The following is a 17,390-nucleotide window of genomic DNA, read 5'->3' as shown; positions in this document are numbered from 1 at the left end:
TCTGATTGAATTTAAGGACTACTCCATGAGATTCAAGTCATATTTGACATTGCTTAGTTGGCCAAAAACTGAACTAGATATGTCAGAGACATAGAAGAAAATTAAATACTACTCTTCTGCTAAAGGAATGTAGCAATAAAATGATATTTAATAATTATATTTAATAAAATTCTATAATACTCATAAAAAATAAATAAAATGTAGCTTTTATGGACATGGAAGTCAAATGCTATAATTTTGAGATGTACTATAATAGCGACTACAAAGTTGAAATCTACAATATATGAATAAATAAGTTCTCTCTTGCTCTTCCTTATAAACTAAACTATATGTAGATATAAATAAGGATGTTTTCCATTTCAAAGAAATAAATAAGGCAATTTCATTTGTGAATGACATAGAGATACAATTTTATACCTGAGTGGTTGAAGCAATTACTTAAGCATAACTTATTGGAGAAAATTATTCTTTCATTCTTATTACTTTTACCCATTGCAGAAGCTTATTATTCTCAGTGATGCTAACTGAATATCCCTTAATTTGTATTATGCCTTTAAATTTGTCTTTTATATTTACATATAGAGAGCTATGCTTAAAATGTAAATTATATGACTTTATTCTCCATAACTAACTAAATGAACGAACAAACTATACTTTGGTAATCACAGTGATTCAGGTTTCAGTCTGAAGCAATACCCACATCCCTTTACTCAATACTCCAAAGCCGCATTTGAAATTTCCACTCTTCAGTGATATGCACATTTGACTTTGCAAACCCTGGCCTTGAACTTTACTAAGACGCTATACATACATTGATCAACTTATTCATGTACACAGTCACCATCTGAAATGCATTACCATGAAGTGAAATATGTTTTTATCCATTGTAGACTACTTCAACTTCATATTTATTAGGTCTGCCTTGGTTCCTGATCTGTGTTGGAACTCTTACTACAACAGGTAAAACTTTCCCATCGGTGCACACTTTCTATTACCTTCAGTGGATCGTTGTAGTTTGTCTTTTTCTTCCAAAATACCTAATTTGTTAGCTTGCAAAATTCCCTCAAATATTTTTGGCTTCTGTACTTCTGTAAAGTTGTTAGATTGTCAAATTCATTCCCTTGATAGTTTCAGATTTAAGTAGTTTTTAATGTTTTCCCTTTAAATACTCCAAAAGAACAACTAAAGATTGAGGTAATTTTCTAAACGTTTTCAGTCTTTAAATGAGTACAATGATTTATCATATAGATGCTTTATATAGTACTCTACAAATAAAGAGTATACTATTAGTAAAATATAATATAGCTTTAAGAGAATAACACTAATGTATGCTGATTGACATGAATAAGTCCTTTTATTGGCTCTTTGAGACAGGATTTCACTGTAGATTTGGAGCTTGTCCTGGAACTAGTTCTTGTAGACCAGGCTCACATCAAACTCATAGAGATCTGCCTGACTCTGTCTCTCGAATGTTGGGATGAAAGGCGTGTGCCACCACCGCCAGGCAACATGAATAAATTCTACTGAAACAAGTAATATAAGACTGAATTTACAGTTTGTTTATATTACTCCAACAGCCTGCAACATTCACTTTGACTGAGAATGGACAGGAATAGGTGTTACTTTTAAATATTTAAAATACTTGAAAAATTTTGAAAAGGAGTAAGAATAAATTTTGAAATTGCACCATCCATTCTTGCAAGCCAACATTTTTACCATTTTCCCTGATTTGTTTTCTATTGCTGTGATATAACATCAGGAACAAAACCAACTTGGGGACTGAAGGGTTTACTTGCCTTACACATCCCAATCACAGTTAATCAAGAGGGAAATTAAGGGCAGGAACTGAGGAATCTTGAAGCAGGAACTGAAGCTAAGACCACTCATGATTACTGACTTGCTCATGAAGTTTATGTTCAGATCACTTCCTTAAACCCTCCAGGACCACCTAATTAGATGTGTTAGCACCCATAATAGGTTTGGTCCTCCTACACCAATTACTAATCAAAAAATTATTCCACAGTCTTCTCTACAAATCAATCTGATAGTGGCATTTACTCAATTGAGTTAACCTCATCCCAGGTAACAATGGCTTGGGTCAGGGTGCCAAACAAACAACAACTAAAAGAACCTACCCAATCCACCATTTAAAATGATCCTTATAAGTGGCTGTGCCCATTAATCAAAGTTTTCCTACACAGTGAGACTTCATTTCCAGAAATCTCTAGTGAGTCCAGAAAGATTTTCTAGTATAGAGGTTGTAGTGATCTTCAGTTGCTATGAGACATTTGGACAGTTGGCAGAAATAGCGAGTTTGCCAGCCCTTTGTTCCCAGCCTGAGAGTTGTTCCATAAGCCTGACTATGTAGAGACATTTACCAATCAGATCTGTGGCACCACGGCCTTTCCTAGAATCCAAACTAAATAATTGCCTAAATAAAAAATAAAAAAGAGCATACAGTAAAAAAAATTGGTTTAGACACTTGGATGAAGAATTATCTAGATTGGTCAATGGGAACCAGGGTGGCTGCCAATGGTAGCAGGGATAAATAAAGGGATGATGAAGAACCACTAAGGATGGTCTCTTGAGCCTGAATTAAGGATCAGAAAATATGCAGAGTCCCATGTGAAGATTTTCACTGCCTGACTGCCCTGCTAAGCAAAGAAAAATGTACAGGCAGAGGCCAACTTTATAGTCACATCTGGGCTCAAGCTTCCATACTGGCTGTCTCAGGCATATTGCAGATGAAGATCTCCTACACAGTGGCATTGATACTGCCTTCTGGAAGACAGAGCAACATGATTGGCAGCGCGACAGCGGGAAGAAGCTCAGAAAAGCTTGCAAATGAGCTTCTGAGAGTTTTGATAACAGGATAAACAGGTAAATCTTGCTACTTTTGAGACTAACCACACCTTCCTCTGGGTGACAGTGTCAGCTTGGATTCTAGGAAAGGTCATGGTGCCACAGTTCTGATTGATAAATATCTCTGCCTAGTCAGGCTCATGGGACAACTCTCAGGCTGGGAACAAAGGCCTGACAAACTTGCCACTGTTGTCAACTGCCCATATGTCTCATAGTCACTAAGGACCACAACAACTTCCATACTAGAAAAACATTCTGGACTCACTAGAGATCTCTAGAATTGAAGTCCCAGTGTGTAGGGATGCCTTGATTAAAGGACACAGCCACTTCATGGATTGAGATGATAGTTGGTAGGCTCTGCATCAAAGAACCTGTCCAAGAGGCTGAGGTCCCTGGAGTCTCAATTCACTTCGCATTTGTCTTGAGCATCTAGGCAGAAGCCTTGGGACAGTATTTCTACATCATATCTGTCAGGCACTTGGGTATGCCAGGTGCAAACCAGTTAAGGGACTGCTGTAGCAGCTGGATGTAGAGAGTGCCCACTGGAGAAAGTGAGACTTTACCCAGAGAACTTGGCAATGAAGTTTCTCTCATCACTGCCAACATTGTACTTAACAAAACTATCACATACTGAGTCAGCCAATCGGCAGATGAGCTAGTTACAAAGGAATTCTTTAAGAGCAGAGCTCTTACATCCCCTGACCACTGCCCGGCATAGGCCTAGATATCAAATCCTATATCACTTCTTTCAAAGACAAAGGTCACCAGGAGGTGATCAGCATTGGCGTTGATCACTGGTGTGGGCATTCTACCAGATACAGTACAGAAAGCAACAGAAGTGATATTTGTGAGTAACTAGGAAGGCAGGATAATGAACTCTTCACAACTAACCTCAAGACCTAGCAATACCACTTTTGGGTATATATGCAAAAGATGCTCAATCATAACACAAGTACATGTGTTCAACTATGTTTATAGCAGTATCATTTGGAATAGCCAGAACCTGGAAACAAATGCCCCTTAACCAAAAAAAAATGGATAAAGAAAATGTGGTACATATACACAATGTAGTATTACACAGCAGAAAAAATTAATGACATCTTGAATATTGCAGTCAAATGGATGGATCTAGAAAACATCATATTGAGTGAAGTAACCCAGACCCAGAAAGACAAATATCATATGTACTCAATCATAAGTGTTTTTCCAACATAAAGCAAAGCAAAACCAGCCTACAAAATTCACAATCCCAGAGAACCTAGACAACAAAGAAGACCCTAAGAGAGACATATATGGATCTAATCTACACTGGAAGTAGAAACAGGCAAGTGATGTGGAATTGCCCTCTGCATGCTGTGACTACCATTGGTTAATAAAGAAACTGGTTTGACCGGATAGGGTAGAACAGAGCTAGGCAGGGATAACTAAACTGAATGCTGGGAGAAAGAAGAGCACGGTCAGAGAGAAGCCATGTAGCCTCACCGGAGACAGACACTAGAAATTATCTGGTAAGCCACAGCCTCATGGCGAAACACAGATGAATAGAAATGGGTTAAATTAATATGTAAGAGTTAGCCAATAAAATGTTAGAGCTAATGAGCCAAGCAGTGATTTAATTAATACAGTTTCTGTGTGGTAATTTCAGGTGTCTAGGCAGCTGGGAAATGAACAAGTGGCCTTCTTACTACAGGCAAGATCTCCTGATTAAATTTAGAATGTGTGGATCATGGAAGAGAGTAGAATAGGAGGGGAGAGGAAGGGAGAGGAGCAGAGAAAAATATATAGCTCAATAAAAACAATTTAAAAATTAAGGAAAATGTGAAATCCAACAAAATGATTGTTTCACTATTTTGCTACTTGCTTTGGGGAATCTATGTAAGATAATTATGGATATTAAAAGCAAAAACAACAAATAGTACAAAGTTGTCATTGGACAAAGCAAAAAGAATAAAGCATGATTCAATTACATTTAGTACATCAATCCGTTGCCCCAATATCAGATATACCTGGTAATAAAAACAGTTTATCACAATAAAATGGAGCCTCATATATTTGTAGGCGTTGTTGATGAAGAAGCAATTCACCAAGCAAAACAAATTTATTTCCAAAGTACTGTCCTTATCCAGGTACTTAGCAACACTTATCTTTACTATCTTAATTTTTATACAAATTTTAAAGACATTAAGTATTTTTCCAACTCTGCTAAGATGTTTACCTATTTTAATGTCTCTGCTTTATTTCCATTATCTATACAACATTAAGACAGAAAATAAGTGGTTTAACTTCCCAAATGTGTGCTTTATTTTGGTATTTTGCCTTTGAGACAAGGTATTGTGATGTATCCCAGGCTGGTCAAATATCCATTAAGTATCCCAGACTGACCTTGAACTTGAGGCAAGCCTTCTTCCTTAGCCTCCTGAGTACTGGGAATTGCCTGAGTCAGTACCACATGGGTCTTCCAAATTGTCCAGTTGAGGAAATAGCTTTGTTGGATGACGTAGGAGACAAGACTGGTCAGATGCAGCAGACTGTGGCTCTTTTGTTACTATGAAATGATGTCTTAGGAAAGACACAAATTTGATACTCTGCTATATGTTTAAAGCCCGATTCTTTCATTATGGTTCCAAATGCTGTTTGGCATCTTAATTGGATTATAGGTTTAGTAATTCATAAAATGAAGAATATTTTTCTTAGTCATAGTAAGTGTGCATTTTTGACATCAGTTTTTTTTTTTTTTTTTTAGTTTTTCGAGACAGGGTTTCTCTGTGGTTTTGGAGCCTGTCCTGGAACTAGCTCTTGTAGACCAGGCTGGTCTCGAACTCACAAAGATCCACCTGCCTCTGCCTCCCAAGTGCTGGGATTAAAGGAGTGCGCCACCACCGCCCGGCTTGACATCAGTTTTTAAAAATGTTGTCTAAGGACATTTTCTTGTGATGCCATGCATTGTTTTGTGGTTATATTTACCTTCCATTAACTCATCTTCTCCCATGGCTGCTGACATCCTTCTTGTTCCAAAGCAGTCCAAATGACCACTTAGTTTAACTAGGATCTCTTTTATGAGCATAGCTAGAGAATTACTTAATGAAGCATGACTAAGCTAGCAGAGGCTATACCACTGTAGAATATGAATAGCCCTACCCCGTACTCTCACAACTGTTAACTTCCAATATCTCTTCAGAAAGGGGTGGTGTCTCATGTGCCCCACTCCCATCCATGAAAGAATGATAAATTTTAAGTGAAAAGCTGTGTATATATTTTAATATATTCACACATGGAAAATGCATAAATAATTACTAATGTCCAGAAAGTAATTTCCCTTATGTATAGGTAAAATGCTTGAAGCTGCCATTGGCACCCAATATTAAATGTGTCATAGTTGTCTGTATGCCTACATACACACTTATGGCAAAGTTTAGTTTCTAAGTTTGGTAAAGAATATTAAAAAATAAAAGTAACAATAAGCAATAAAATTGTCACCATCTCAACTCTTGCTCTGAAACCTTTGTTAAATTAAAATAAGAATTACTTGAAAACAAGCACTAATATAACATGATAGTTCTGATAGAGAAGGCAGCCACTAGGTCTGATGGTTTGAACAGGAATGGACCTCATAGGTATATATATTTAAATTCTTGTTGCCCCCCACGCTCACTTGGTGGAACTGTTTAGGAAGGATTAGTAGATATGGTTTTGTTATAGGAGACAAAAGCCCATGCCATTCCCAGTTAGTCTCTCTGCCTCACGATTTTTGTCTTAACATGTAAGCTCTCAGGCCCAGTGCCATGCCTATTTGCTGTCCTCCCTGATTGTCATGGATTCAATTAAACTTCTGAAATGGTTAAGTCCCAATGAACCCTTCTATTAATTGCTTTAAAATTGGTCATAATATCTCTTTACAGCCATTGAAAAGTTAACTAAGATACAAGATAATTAACACGTAGGTAGTACACACAGTCTGAATACGTTCGACAAATGGAGAATTCATGTCCCTGGCAGGATAAAGAAATTTACCATGCTATTCAGAAATTAATAAAATTTCAAATTTATTAATTACTTATTTTTGGAATATTTATTTAATATTTTTAGACTTTGTTGATCTCAGGTAACAGAAAAAATACACAGAAAATGTATAGATGTGGAGTTATCTCATATGTGTGTATTTATGTGCATGTGCACACACATACCACAAGTGCTGACAGAGATTTCTGTTCCGCCCAGATCCTATAGTCATTAAGTTCCAAAGAAACACACAGAGGTCTACATTAATAATAAACTGTTTGGCCTATTAGCTCAGGCTTCTTATTAACTAATTCCTACATCTTAAATTAGTCCATTATTCTTGTCTATGTTAGCCACATAGCTTGATACCTTTATCAATGAGGCATTCTTTTCTTGCTTCCTCTGTGGCTGGGTCATGGCTGCAGACTGCATCTTTCCTCTTAGAATTCTTCTGTTCTTGTTGCCCTGCCTCTACGTCCTACCTGGTTGCCCCACCTATACTTCCTGCCTGTCTGCTGGCCAATCAGCATTTTATTAAATTACAAGTGACAGGGTACAGACCCTTGTCCCACAGCACACAAGGATGGTTCTTATGGTATACTGGAACTAAATTAAACATTTATTAAGCTTCCAAATTATGTTACCCATTATACTAGAAAGTAGATGTATATGTTACATATGTTAAGAGATTAATAAATAATTAAATTTGTTTCAGTGAGCTCAAAGCAGTTTCTTAGTCTTCCAGTTAAAGCATATAAAAAAATTTCTACTCTGAGTCTACAAGCCCTAGAACTCTGTATCCATTTAAATGAGAGAATGTGTGATTCATGAGTGCTTGGTGTTTTTACCACTTCTCTCAGTAGATCCTCTGATTTTGAAGGTTGATTTGCGATATGACTCGTTAATTAGTAGGAAATACACTGTATTGTGTACCTAATAGTACATTCTATAAATCAGAGGTCCTTTTTTCTTCTACATTGTGTTTTTTCTATCTACTTTGAAGTGTACTTATTATGTATCAGTAATATCATTTAAATAATATGTCTGTATCAAACCAAATTCATGGCCATAAAATGAAATCTTATAGCTATCAAGTAGTGACACCCTATTTATCTTCTCTGCTCCTGATCACTACTAATGTGATTTCTATCTCTGCTTATTAAATCAAGTTACTTTATAGAAAAAAATCAAGATAACTTTTGATATTTTGTGTTTAATCTCTTTAGTTTCCATGTTTGGAAGGATTATTCATGTTAAAACATGCATCAGAATTTCATCAAATTTTAGAGGTGACTATTACATTTTTTTGCAAATATAGTGCATTTTGTTTAAGCATTCATTCATCTGTTGGTGGATGCCAACCTATTTCTAGTTTTTGACCATTTTAAACAGTGCTGATCTGAGCATTCATATAGAAGCTTTTGAAAAAAAAAACACCTGTTTTGACTCCTTTTGGTTGTACACAAAGGAGTAAAATTACAGTTTCACATAGTGAGTCCATGTTTAACTTGGGAACATACAGTAGCTTGTCAAATGTTTTTTTCTGCATTTATTAACAGGATAATTAGGTTTTTTTTCTGACCTTCTAAAGTAGTGAATCACATTAGTCATTTTTTAAACGTTGGAGCAGCCATGCATGAATGAAAAAAAGCTCCAACCAATCAACTTGTAGAATCCCTTGCACATATTTTAAGAGTTTGTTTCTGTTTCCAGAACAGAGCAGAAAAATGTTGTAATTTAACAAAAAAAATATTCTACCTGATACTTTCTGTGTGGGCAGGAATTAATTATTGATTCACATGCATATGTATACATCCATATGCAGATTATCTATTGATCCGTGTGCAAGTTTTGATCAATGCTTCATTTCAAGGAATTTGTCTATTTTGTGTTGATTTTCAAGATTATGGACAGAATAGTTTGTAATATTCCTTCAACGTCTTTTGACTGTTCATGAAATCTGTAGAAATGGCCTGTTTCATCTTTAAACTTTTATATATTTTTTGTTATTTTGTATATATTAATGATGTTCAGTGTAACAATTTAATGCATACGAGTGTCACTTAAATACAACCATACTTAGATTTTTCCATGTTCTGTCCTTGTTCTTAGCCTAGCAAGACATTATTCAATTGCATTGATCTTTTCAATTGATTTTTCGCTCTAAATTTCTTTGATCTCTACTTCAGTTTTTATTATTTCCTCCCTCCATTGACTAGAGACTTATTTTGTTCTTTTTCTGTTTTTTAAAGAGTTATTTTAGGCCTATGATTTAAATTAATATGTTAATCCACTGTTACAAATTTCACTCTAAACACTGCATACACTCCATTTCACAAGTTTAGAAAAGTTTTATTTTCCTTTGCACTTAATTTTAAAAAAAAATTAAAGATTTTGTTGATACTTCTTTGACCCATGTATTATTTATAGATGTACTGCTTAATTTAGAGATAGCTACAAAGCTCAGTTATAATTGTATTATTGACTGTAACCACATTATGATCTAAGACCATATTTTCTGCATTCCATATTACCTGAAAATTTCAAGGTGTGTTTTATGGTACAGAGGGTGTTTTGTTTTGGTGACTATTGTTATTAAAACATGGATATTGAAGTTGCTGAATGAACTATTTTTTGAACTTTAAAATATCTGATATTTGCATAACGTATATAATGTGTTTTGATTAAATCTATACCAGTACTCTCCCCTCCAATTCTTCTCCTATCCACAACACTACTTTCCCTCCCAACTTTATATGTTCTTTTAAAAAACTGTATTAATTTTAATTGAAGTAGAATAATATTACTTTCTCCTCCAGCACCTCTTAGCTATCCTTCTCATACCCCTCCTATGTCTCTCCTCTCTGTCAAATTTACTACCTCTTTTACTTTCACTATCATTGTTACACATACACACACATATAAATACATATGTATACATAAAAGTATGTGTGCACCTGTATGTATAAATACAACTTGCTTTGTCTGTTTTTGATGTTCATGTATATGTCATTTCAGAGTTGACTGCTCTGTTTTGGATAACTAATAATGTGGCTCATATTTGGGAAAGAGTAATTCTCCTTCTCCTAGTCATCATTGGTTGTTTGTAGTTCATTATCTAAAAATAGGACTCCCTGAGAAATTTCTCCTTCCAAATTAATGATGAAGCAAGAAATTTTTCATATGCTCTCTTTAAGAAAAATTCACTACTTTCATTTAGTGCTGACTGTGTGTGCATTGGTGTAAAATCATTTACTGGAGCATGATAGGCTTTCAGGGAATGCATTCATAAAAGAAATTTATTTTCTTTCCTGCAAGCAGTCATCAAATGCCAATAGCTGCTCAGCTAGGGGTGGGACTTAATGAGCCCATCCATCATCCACACTGGCTGGCTTGATCTTGTATATGTCTTATGACTGCAGTCACAAGTTCTGTGAGTTCCAGCAAATAATGTTTCCTGGCAGGTGTCAACTAACTCTGGCTTTAACAATCTTCCTGCCATCTCTTCTGCAATGTTCCCTGAGCCTTGGGGTATAGATATGTGGTATACATGTACCATTTAGAGCTAAGTACTTCAAATTTTATTATTCTCTGCTTGTAGAAGGAGCTGTGGACTACGTTCCTGCCACCCAGATCCCAGCCACCTGACTAGCTTATGCCCGAAATAACAACACACAAACTGTATTCATATAAACACTGCTTGGTCCATTAGCTCTAGCCTCTTACTGGCTAACTCTCACATCTTGATTAACCCATTTCTATTAATGTGTGTAGCACCACAAGGCGGTGACTTACCAGGAAAGTTCTAGCCTATGTCCATCTTGGATCAGAGCTTCATCGCGTCTGTCTGAGGCATTTTACCTCACTGCCTTTTTCCTACCTTCCTCAATAAATAAATGGCAAACCGAATCCAAAAACACATCCAAAAATTATACATTATGATCAAGTAGGCTCCATCCCAGAGATGCAGGGCTGGTTCAACATACAAAAACCTATTAATGTAATCCATCATATAAATAAACTGAAAGAAAAAAACCATATGATCATTTCATTAGATGCTGAAAAAGCATTTGACAAAATTCAACATCCATTTATGTTAAAAGTATTGGAGAGATTAGGGAAACAAGGGTCATACTTAATATAATAAAAGCTATATACAGCAAGCCGACAGCTAACATCAAATTAAACGGAGAGAAACTCAAAGCCATCCGACTAAAATCAGGAACACGACAAGGATGTCCACTCTCGCCATACCTCTTCAATATAGTGCTTGAAATTCTTGCAATAGCAATAAGACAACATAAGGAGATCAAGGGGATTCGTATTGGAAAGGAAGAAGTTAAGCTTTCGTTATTTGCAGATGATATGATAGTGTACATAAGCGACCCCAAAAATTCTACCAAAGAACTCCTACAGCTGATAAACAGCTTTAGTAACGTGGCAGGATACAAGATCAACTCCAAAAAATCAGTTGCCTTCCTATACACCAAGGATAAGGAAGCAGAGAGGGAAATCAGAGAAGCATCACCTTTCACGATAGCCACAAATAGCATAAAATACCTTGGGGTAACCCTGACCAAGGAAGTGAAAGATCTACTTGACAAGAACTATAAGTCTTTGAAGAAAGAAATTGAAGAAGACACCAGAAAATGGAAAGACCTCCCTTGCTCTTGGATTGGGAGGACCAACATAGTAAAAATGGCAATTCTACCAAAAGCAATCTATAGATTCAATGCAATCCCCTTCAAAATCCCATCAAAATTCTTCACAGATCTGGAGAAGACAATAATCAACTTTATATGGAAAAACAAAAAACCCAGGATAGCAAAAACAATCTTATACAATAAAGGTTTGTCTGGAGGCATTACCATCCCTAACTTCAAACTCTATTACAGAGCTACAGTATTGAAAACAGCTTGGTATTGGCATAAAAACAGAGAAGTCGACCAATGGAATCGAATAGAAGACCCTGACATTAACCCACAAACCTATGAACACCTGATCTTCGATAAAGGAGCTAAAAGTATACAATGGAAAAAATCGAGCATCTTCAACAAATGGTGCTGGCAAAACTGGATGTCAATCTGTAGAAGAATGAAAATAGATCCATATCTATCACCATGCACAAAACTCAAATCCAAATGGATTAAAGACCTCAATATCAGTCTGAACACACTGAACCTGATAGAAGAGAAAGTGGGAAGTACTCTACAGCACATGGGCACAGGAGACCACTTCCTATGTATAACCCCAGCAGCACAGACACTAAGGGCATCATTGAATAAATGGGACTTCCTGAGGCTGAGAAGCTTCTGTAAAGCAAAGGACACTGTCACTAAGACAAAAAGACAACCAACTGACTGGGAGAAGATCTTCACCAACCCTGCAAGTGACAAAGGTTTGATCTCCAAAATATATAAAGAACTCAAGAAACTAGACCGTAAAAGGCTAATCAACCCAATTATAAAATGGGGCACTGATCTGAACAGAGAATTCTCAACAGAAGAACTTCAAATGGCCAAAAGACACTTAAGGTCATGCTCAACTTCCTTAGCGATCAGGGAAATGCAAATCAAGACAACTTTAAGATACCACCTTACACCTGTCAGAATGGCTAAAATAAAAAACACCAATGATAGCCTTTGCTGGAGAGGTTGTGGAGAAAGGGGTACACTCACCCATTGCTGGTGGGAATGCAAACTTGTGCAACCACTCTGGAAAGCAGTGTTTCGGTTTCTCAGGAAATTCGGGATCAACCTACCCCTGGATCCAGCAATACCACTCTTGGGAATATACCCAAGAGAGGCCCTATCATACAACAAAAGTATATGCTCAACTATGTTCATGGCAGCATTGTTCGTAATAGCCAGAACCTGGAAACAACCTAGATGCCCTTCAACGGAAGAATGGATGAAGAAAGTATGGAATATATACATATTAGAGTATTACTCAGCAGTAAAAAACAAGGACTTCTTGAATTTTGCATACAAATGGATGGAAATAGAAAACACTATCCTGAGTGAGGTGAGCCAGACCCAAAAAGAGGAACATGGGATGTACTCACTCATATTTGGTTTCTAGCCATAAATAAAGGACATTGAGCCTATAATTCATGTTCCTAGAGAAGCTAAAAAGGTGAATCCAAAGACAAACACATAGGCATCCTCAGGAATATTAACCTTCATCAGGCGATGAAAGGAGACAGAGACAGAGACCCACACGGGAGCACCGGACAGAAATCTCAAGGTCCAAATCAGGAGCAGAAGGAGACGGAGCACGAGCAAGGAACTCAGGACCACGAGGGGTGCACCCACACACTACACTAAGACAATGGGGATGTTCTATTGGGATCTCACCAAGGCCAGCTGGCCTAGGTCTGAAAAAGCATGGGATAAATCCGGACTAGCTGAACATAGCGGACAATGAGGAATACTGAGAATTCAAGAACAATTGCAGTGGGTTTTTGATCCTACTGCACGTACTGGCTTTGTGGGAGCCTAGGCAGTTTGAATGCTCACCTTACGAGACCTGGATAGAGGTGGGCAGTCCTTGGGCTTCCCACAGGTCAGGGAACCCTGATTGCTCTTCGAGCAGATGGGGGGGGGACTTGATCGGGGGAGGGGGAGGGAAATGGGAAGCGGTGGTGGGGACGAGGCAGAAATCCTTAATAAATAAATAAATTAAAAAAAAATGTCCTAAAAAAAAAAAAGGTGAGAATCAAAAAAAAAAAAAAAAGATTTTCTCCTTTACTATTTTACAGTATGAATATGAAATATATAAGTCTAATTATGTATGGTTTTCTGTGCTTGATGTTATCTGGCCCTGCTTGGATCTGTGGTTATTTACAGTAATCAACCATTGTGGTTTCAAATATTTGCAGGTTCTTCCCATTCTTATATCTACACTACATATGTTGCACCTTCTGTAATTAGTCTATAATTATGGATATACTTCTCTACCCTTTCCATCCTATTTTCTCATTTCATTACATTTTGATAATATTTTGACAGTTTTGCAAACTCATTTTTCTTCTGTAGTGAAACTATCAAAAGTTCTTTAAGTGTTTTTATCTAAAATACTTTGTTTTCCTTTCATTTTCCTTGTTTCAATATATGTTACCCATTTGTTCTCTAGTGTGCATTTGCCAATCAGATCTTTTAGCATATTAAACATAGTTTTAAGCTCTCAGTCTGAGAAGTCCAGTAACTCTATCATATCTTAAGTCTTGTCCTAATAATTGCTCTATCTCTTCAAACTATTTAGCACTCTAGTGAGCCTTGAGTTTTGGTGGTGGTAATAGGAATACATATTTCAGTGTGATTTGTGTTTGCTAGGCAGATGATTTAAATGTGACTGCATCTTTGCCAATCCTAATGATTATTGTAGGACTTTTAAATTTCTTCTTTGAGATCTTCATATAGGTATATAATGTGCTTTGATTCCCAGTGTTCCCCCCACAAGCTTCCCCCATATTACCCTCAACTACTTTCCTTTTCCAGCTTAATGTGTTTGCCAGACTCACGCCCCATTTTGTCTGGCATGCTCTGGAGGGGAAATGTCCCAGCTGGGTAGGGCCAAAGGCAGAATAGTCTTTCTGTCAACATCACTAAGACAGCTGAGCTTATTGAATCCTGTGGCCAATTTATTAGGCCCACGTCAGGGGAAAAGGGAAGATGGATGAATGAGGGAAGGAATGTACCTAATTTAAATATGAGGACCTGACTGAGGACAAATTAACACTAATGACACATTTATTCAAATGCCAGAGCTCAGCAAAAAGGAGAGGGGCTAGTGTGCTGAGTCACATAGCCTTTGCAGGGAACTTTTGTGCAAGCTCATACTCCAAAGAAGGTCAGTCATCCAGGCCTAGAGATACTATCCAAATAGGGCTGAGGGAGTCCTGCTGTAAGGTGAGTCCACTATGTTAGGCCAAGCTCAGAGAGCTATCTGGACATGGTAAAAAGATTCCTTGAATGCAGAGTACTCCAACACTTGACATCTTCCTGGCTCTGTTTCTCATTTAGTTGTATTTAGAGAAACAATCAATAAGACAAAATGGCATCCTACAAAATGGGAAAAGATCTTCACCAAATCCACAAATGACAGAGGGCTGACCACTATAATATGTAAAGAAATCAAGAAACTGGTCATCAAAATACCAAATAATCTAATTTTAAAATGAGGTACAGAACTAAATAGAATTCTCAACAGAAGAATCTCAAATGATCAAAAGATATTTAAGGAATTGCTCAATATCCTTACTTATCAGGGAAAAGCTAATCAAAATTCCTCTTAGATACCTTTTTATACCCATTGATTGACTAAAATAAAAAACATTGATGACAGTTCATGCTTAGAGAGGATGTCGGTGAAGGGGAACACTCCACTGCTGGTGGGAGTGCAAATTTGTACAACCACTTTGGAAATCAGTACAGCAGTTTCTCAGAAAATTTGTAATCAATCTACCTGAAGATCCAGCAATACCACTTTTAGGCATATAACAAAAGAATACACAATCATATCAGAAGCATTATTCAGTGGTAAAAAACAATCACACTATGAAATGTGAAGGCGAATGGATGGAACTAGATAAAAACATTCTCAGTGAGGCAACCCAGGCCCAGAAAGACAAACACTATATGTTTTTACTCATAATTGGATATTGGATATAAGGCAAAGGTTAACCATGCTAAAATCTATGAGGCTATGGCCCTAAATAAGCTAAGTAAGAAGGAGGATTCTAAGAAGGACATATGAATCATCCTGGAAGGAGGAAATTGATGTGATGTCTTGAGTAAATTAGGAATGGGGGTGTAGGGAACGGTATGGAGGATGGGAATATTTGGGTTCAGGGTCGTCAGGTTGGGGGAAGGACAGAATGAGAGAACAATGAAAGAGATATTTTATTAGACAGAGTAATTAAGGGGTTAGGTGGAAACGTGGTGCCAGGGAAGATTCCAGGAAAACACAAGGATGACCAAAGCTAAGACTCAATTGTGGAGAAGGTGCTTGAATTGGCCTTCTCTTGTAATCAGATTGGTGACTACCCTAATTGTCATTAAATCTTCATCCAATAACTGATGAAAATAGATGTAGATATCCACATTCAAGCCAAAGTAGAGCTGTGGAAGTCCAGTTGAAGTGTCAGAGGAAGGAATGTGTGAGCAAGTGGGGTCAACAACATGATAGAAACTCACAGAGACAGCTGACTTGAGCTACTCAGAATTTGTAGATGCTAGACTGACAGCTAGTGAGTCTTCATGGCACCTAAATAGGCCCTCTGCATGTGGGTGACAGTTCTGTAGCTTGGTCTGTTTGTGGGATCCCTAGCAGTGGGATCAATATCTGTCCCTGATACATGAGCTGGCACTTTGGAACCTATTCCCTATGGTAGTATGTCTCATTCAGCCTTGATGCAGGCATGGGAGTGGGATGAGCTTGGTCCTGTCCCAACTTGATATGCCATTTTTTTGTTGACTCCCATGGGAGGCCATACCCTTTCTGTTGAGTGGATGGAGAGGTAGAAAGGAGGTGAGGGAATGGGAAGAGAGAAAGGAGAGAAACCTGAAGTTGGCATGTAAAATAAATCAAAATAAATAAATAAAGAACCTTAACTAAGACAGAAGTTGGTACCAGGGATTGGGGTATAGCTGTTATAGGCCTGACCATGTGTTTGTTTGGAGGAATCTGGACTTTGGTACTTTGGGTTGTGTAATCAGTTGAATACTTTAAGCACTGCTTAATGAGACATACTAGTAGGAGAATATTAGGCGATGGTGCTGGTAATGACTTGAAATGTTGGAAGCTGACTCAAGAGGGTTCAAAGAATTTTAGTATGTAGAAATTTTTCTTCTGATATTTTGGTGGTTGCTAAAATACCTTAAGAAAAGTGGGTGGTTAAGGAAGTGGCCACTTTTTGCCCTTGTCTGAAGAATCTGCCCAAGGCTAAACTGAGGAGTTTTGGATTAATTCTGTCAGCAGAGGAAATAAAAAACAGCATAGTATTGACTCTGTTATGTTGTTTTTAGTGGTAACTCTAATGAAGATTTATAATGAAAATGGGAGCAAGCTGCTCAGGATAAATTATAAAATGTAAATTTTGAGGAGAAAAAGAGTACCAGGAAGTAGAACGGAGCTAAATCCTATGTTCAAAGATATAGACAGGTTTTAAAAAAATAAGTAAAGGGAATGGTGACTTTAGGGTGGGTCCCACCCAGCTAAATTTCCAATTTAAGTAATGGAATTAGAAAGAAATATAGAGCCAGGTGTAGTGGTGCACACCTTTAATACCAGCACTGAATGGTCAGAGAATGGTGGATCTCTGAGTTTGGGGCCTGTCTGATCAAAAGACCAAGTTCAAAGACAGTCAAGCTTAGGTAGTGAAGGAAAAAATAAATGTTGTGGGGAGCTGCAGGTCGTGTTCCTGCCACCCAGCTCCTGGCCGCTTGGCTAGCTTATACCCCCAAATAATGACACACAAACTGTATTCATATAAACATTGCTCGGCCCATTAGTTCCAGCTTCTTATT

This window comes from Microtus oregoni, unplaced genomic scaffold, assembly GCF_018167655.1.
Source record: "Microtus oregoni isolate MIOR12 unplaced genomic scaffold, Mior012 000063F_ref0000156, whole genome shotgun sequence".
NCBI classification, from domain to species: domain Eukaryota; kingdom Metazoa; phylum Chordata; class Mammalia; order Rodentia; family Cricetidae; genus Microtus; species Microtus oregoni.
Note: the sequence above shows the minus strand (reverse complement) of the source record.